Source organism: Salmo salar, chromosome ssa15 (genome assembly GCF_905237065.1).
Source record: "Salmo salar chromosome ssa15, Ssal_v3.1, whole genome shotgun sequence".
Classification (NCBI taxonomy): domain Eukaryota; kingdom Metazoa; phylum Chordata; class Actinopteri; order Salmoniformes; family Salmonidae; genus Salmo; species Salmo salar.
The window spans coordinates 90,023,213-90,029,312 of record NC_059456.1 but is presented as its reverse complement, the minus strand read 5'-3'; the positions used below and the strand labels follow the sequence as shown (position 1 = coordinate 90,029,312).

Below are 6,100 nucleotides of genomic sequence, written 5' to 3'. Positions count from 1 at the left end.
GAAATTATTGCATCCCCTATTACTAGCCTGTTCAACCTCTCTTTCGTGTCGTCTGAGATTCCCATAGATTGGAAAGCAGCTGCTGTCATCCCCCTCTTCAAAGGAGGGGACACTCTTGACCCAAATTGCTATAGACCTATATCCATCCTGCCCTGCCTTTCTAAGGTCTTCGAAAGCCAAGTCAAAAAACAGATTACCGACCATTTCGAATCCCACCGCACCTTCGCTATGCAATCTGGTTTCAGAGCTGGTCATGGGTGCACCTCAGCCACGCTCAAGGTCATAAACGATATCGTAACCGCCATCGATAAGAAACAACCAGGAACCGTTTTCATTGCCGTTTTCATTGACCTGGCCAAAGCTTTCGACTCTGTCAATCACCACATCCTCATCGGCAGGCTCAATAGCCTTGGTTTCTCTAATGACTGCATCGCCTGGTTCACCAACTACTTCTCTGATAGAGTTCAGTGTGTCATATCGGAGGGCCTGTTGTCCGAACCTCTGGCAGTCTCTATGGGGGTGCCACAGGGTTCAATTCTTGCGCCAACTCTTTTCTCTGTATACATCAATGATGTCGCTCTTGCTGCTGGTGATTCTCTGATCCACCTCTACGCAGCTGACACCATTCTGTATACTTCTGGCCCTTCTTTGGACACTGTGTTAACAACCCTCCAGACGAGCTTCAATGCCATACAATTCTCCTTCCGTGGCCTCCAACTGCTCCTAAATACAAGTAAAACTAAATGCATGCTCTTCAACCGATCGCTGCCTGCACCTGCCCGCCTGTCCTGCATCACTACTCTGGACGGTTCTGACTTAGAATATGTGGACAACTACAAATACCTAGGTGTCTGGTTAGACTGTAAACTCTCCTTGCAGACTCACATCAAACATCTCCAATCCAAAGTTAAATCAAGAATTGGCTTCCTATTTCGCAACAAAGCATCCTTCACTCATGCTGCCAAACATACCCTCGTAAAACTGACCATCCTACCGATCCTCGACTTTGGCGATGTCATTTACAAAATAGCCTCCAATACCCTACTCAGCAAACTGGATGCAGTCTATCACAGTGCCATCCGTTTTGTCACCAAAGCCCCATATACTACCCACCACTGCGACCTGTAAGCTCTCGTTGGCTGGCCTTCGCTTCATAATCGTCGCCAAACCCACTGGCTCCAGGTCATCTACAAGACCCTGCTAGGTAAAGTCCCCCCTTATCTCCGCTCACTGGTCACCATAGCAGCACCCACCTGTAGCACGCGCTCCAGCAGGTATATCTCTCTGGTCACCCCCAAAGCCAATTCCTCCTTTGGCCGTCTCTCTTTCCAGTTCTCTGCTGCCAATGACTGGAACGAACTACAAAAATCTCTGAAACTGGAAACACTTATCTCCCTCACTAGCTTTAAGCACCAGCTGTCAGAGCAGCTCACAGATCACTGCACCTGTACATAGCCCATCTATAATTTAGCCCAAACAACTACCTCTTCACCTACTGTATTTATTTATTTTATTTTGCTCCTTTGCACCCCATTATCTCTATTTCTACTTTGCACTTTCTTCTACTACAAATCTACCATTCCAGTGTTTTACTTGCTATATTGTATTTACTTTGCCACCATGGACTTTTTTTGCCTTTACCTCCCTTATCTCACCTCATTTGCTCACATTGTACATAGACTTATTTTTCTACTGTATTATTGACTGTATATTTGTTTTACTCCATGTGTAACTCTGTGTTGTTGTATGTTGTCGAACTGCTTTGCTTTATCTTGGCCAGGTCGCAATTGTAAATGAGAACTTGTTCTCAACTTGCCTACCTGGTTAAATAAAGGTGAAATAAATAAATAAATAATTCTGGTTAAACCCTAACCCTAGCCTCAACCCTAATCCTAGCTTCTTGTCCACATTCTGGTTAAACCCTAACCCTAGCTAGATGTCCACATTCTGGTTAAACCCTAACCCTGGCTTCATGTCCACATTCTGGTTAAACCCTAACCCTAGCTTCATGTCCACATTCTGGTTAAACCCTAACCCTAGCTTCATGTCCACATTCTGGTTAAACCCTAACCCTAGCTTCATGTCCACATTCTGGTTAAACCCTAATCCTAGCTTCATGTCCACATTCTGGTTAAACCCTAACCCTAGCTTCATGTCCATTCTGGGTAAACCCAACCCTTGCCTCAACCCTAACCCTAGCCCATTAATGTTAATGCCATTTCAGAGTTTTTGTTTTTTATATTGAGTTTTAAATGTACTTCCACGCTCCTAGTGAGAAAAAGTTAAAACACAAACTTTGACTTTCCTCTGAAGTGACAGTGATTATTTTTGTTCTTTGCTCAGCTATGATGACGCATTTGGGTTTGTCTGCATCAACTTTAAACAGAAAGAAGTGGACAGTGCAAGGACTATCACATTACGCTAACCTGTCCCTCTGATTTCTGCCAAGGTAAATCCTCCTCACATACTTTATTGCGAGGTCCATGCAGGAGAAGCATCTTTAATTGCAGTTGTCTTTATTGAAGCTGATATGTGATATGCAACTGCCGAACGCCATATATCCATGGTTTAACTGGAATGGAATGTTCCTATCCTGTATATTTGACTGTGATATGTGGTTGTTTCACAAAGCTATCTTAAGATGAATCCACGTACAGTACTGTAAGTCCCTCTGGATAAGAGGATCTGCTTATCTACTAAAATGTCAAATGTAAATGTTTTACATACAGATCTCATATTACTGTATTTTTAATTGAACGACGTCATAAATGTATTATTTGTACAGTTCTTCATAAACAATGTAGTTATTTGTTTCATTTGACTGTGTAAAACCCAGCAGTACTACTAGATGAGGCAGATATATAGCATATTGCAGTAAAACACGATTATTTGTCTCTCTGAAATGAAACCATCAGGTGATAGACTTTAAACAAATACATGTCTGTCATTAAACAACCCCATGCCATGATTAGATAGTGAAAATACACAGCAATCTCTTTAATCATTTCTTTAAACAATAAAAGCAAATTTACCAACATTTATGAAAATGTCTATATATTCAACTAAACTTTAGAACCGTGTTTATAAATAAGAACACTTGTACCACATCAAACTAGATCATAAGTTAAGCGTAACACGAAACATGTATTGATTGAGGTGACTACATGTTGCTATCTACAATGTGTCATCTTTACTGAGCTGGTCTTGCCTGTGTGACAGGTTGGAGGACGCGTTGGAGGACGCGTTGGTTTGACTTGGACAATGGAATGAGACCATGCTTCAGCTGCAGATGGAATACCCCAATGAGATCTGTTCCCAGCCTGTGGCCATCGAAGCCATAACCATGTCTGACAACCCCGCTCTACAGATCGGAGACGTCCTCCAAGTGTAAGCCATTCATACTGTACCTGCTCACAGATGACTTAGTGATTTCTATGATGTGTCACTGACATTCAATGATATACAACAATAAACAATAACAAACTAGGTATTGACGATATTATAGGGTCAATATCCTTCACAATTCCAACCTACATTTTACATATTAAATTAGCTTACATTCACATTTCCAAAGCTGTACGTATAGAACAGCAGGAGTTAACAAATGCCCATAGCTACAAAATTATTTGCTTGTGTGTGTTTCCAATTATGATGCCACTCATGGATTTGCCTGTGTGAATCTAGAGCAAGATGGTAGACGCTGTCAGGACTACAAAGTCTGTTTCACCTGCCCTCAGGCATTCTGCTCAGTGGACAACCAAAGAGAACCAATCCACATGAAAGCAAAAAGAACCCGAGTTCTGCGCCGAATGGGACAAATTTGCTTTTGGTCTGAGTTACTTTATATATGAAGGAGCTGTAATTCCTAATGGCTGCTATAGAATATAACATGGAAAAGCAATCCTTCGTCTGCCTTACTTCTGACCTGTAAAAGTAAAATGCTTTAGTCTATGTGGAACAGGGTTGTGGTCAATTCAATTTCAATTCCAGTCAATTCAGAAAGTAAACCAAATTCCAATTCCTATTCCAAATGTTCCTTATTGAAAAACATTAGAGAGAATTGGAACTTCAGTGTACTTCCTGAATTGGATTGAATTAAAATGGAATTGACCCCAACCCTGATGTTGAATTGATATCTAAACGTACATTTCTTCACGTTAACATTAGCAAATATGTACTATCATGTTTCCTTTCATGTACTTTACATTGTAGCCTACAGGTTATCAACAATTACAGTAAGCCATAGTGTGTAAAAAAGACAGTGATCACAGATGCACAGAGAGGCACAGACATTTATCAAAAATTCAACGTCTACACAATGTAGTCTAAATTTGGATGGCTAGACTCATGGGGAACTGAATTCCTTAGAAATCTCAGATTTAGTATGTCAATGCAATGAGTTCATGTGTGGAATGTGTTTGTTTTCTCCTGTGGTGTACTAAAACAATCACAGAATGAAGGCAGTGTCACATACCCTACAACCGTTAGGACTATGTACTGGTAGACATAATGTTGGTCATTTCATGTTTATCTTTCCAAGTTCAGCAAACGTTAGTGAACTAACTTGAGGAATGACTTGAGCCCCAAGTCAGAAAACATACTACTGTATCCTAATAATCTGAATTAAAAAGTGAACAGCAAGCAAAATAAAAATACATTTGATGGTGGTTTGTCAAGATATTCTCTTTGCAACTGTGCATCTAAAATACTGTGAGTGATTTATTGATTAATAGAGTGGCAAATCATTGGGTATTGATTGACTTTGCTGCTAATAAATTATTTTGTGATCATGTCACTTTGCATTGGTGAGCATTAGAGTGAGAGTTTCTAAGTAGAGCGTTCCTCTCAAACATTCAGAGTTGCGTTTTGCTTTGTTTTCAGTATATATCAGAGGAATATACATTGACAAATGAAGAAAATAACTTAATCGTCTTAAAGGGGAAATCTGCAATTGCTACATCCATTTCTGGACTTAGAAATTAATGATATATACCCATTGATTCTTGAAGAATATAATTTATAAATGCCTCATGAGCTTAGTTCTGTCAGATCCCACCAGGAATGGAAAATATAAGCTTGTTTTACTTCAATATTTGTAAACATTGTAAATGTAAACAAATGCAGTGTAGCCTCAAAACATGGATACAATTATTATATTCCCATAATGTACACTATATATACAAAAGTATGTGGACACCCCTTCAAATTAGTGGATTTGGCTATTTCAGCCACACCCATTGTTGACAGGTGTATGAAATCGAGCATACCGCCATGCGATCTCCATAGACAAACATTGACAGTAGAATGGCGTTACTGAAGAGGTCAATGACATTCAACGTGCGTGGCACCATCATAGGATGCCACCTTTCCAACAAGTCATTTTGTCAACTTTCTGCCATGCTAGATCTGCCCCAGTCAACTGTGAAGTGGAAACTCTAGGAGCAACAATGACTCAGCCACGAAGTGGTAGGCCACACAAGCTCACAGAATGGGACCGCTGAGTGCTGAAGCGTGTAGCACGTAAAATATTCTGTCCTCGGTTGCAACACTCACTACCGAGTTCCAAACTGCCTCTGGAAGCCACGTCAGCACAAAAACTGTTAATCAGAAATGGGTTTCCATGACTGAACAGCTGTACACAAGCCTAAGATCACCATGCACAATACCAAGCGTCGGCTGGAATGGTGTAAAGCTCGCCGCCATTGGACTCTGGGGCAGTTGAAACGTGTTCTCTGGAGTGATGAATCACGCTTCACTATCTGGCAGTCCGACGGACTAATCTGGGTTTGGAGAATGCCAGGAGAACACTACCTGCCCCAATGCAGTGCCAACTGTAAAGTTTGGTGGAGGAGGAATAATGATCTGGGGCTGTTGTTTTTCATGGTTCAGGCTAGGCCCCTTAGTTCCAGTGAAGGGAAATCTTAAAGCTACAGCGTACAATGACATTCTAAACAATTGTGCTTCCAACTTTTTGGCAACAGTTTTGGGAAGGCCCTTTCCTGTTTCAGCATGACAATGCCCCCATGCACAAAGCGAGGGCCATTCAGAAATGGTTTGTCGAGATCGGTGTGGAAGATCTTGACTGGTCTGCACAGAGCCC

General features: G+C 41.2%; 1 long non-coding RNA gene across 1 annotated transcript; it reads left to right on the top strand.

The window, feature by feature from the left end:
* The first annotated feature begins 2,238 nt into the window (after positions 1–2,238).
* On the top strand, positions 2,239–4,802 carry LOC123727144 (uncharacterized). The gene is made up of 3 exons (XR_006759088.1): positions 2,239–2,449; positions 3,220–3,387; positions 3,685–4,802. It is a non-coding gene; the product is annotated as an uncharacterized lncRNA (long non-coding RNA).
* Positions 4,803–6,100: the final 1,298 nt, after the last annotated feature.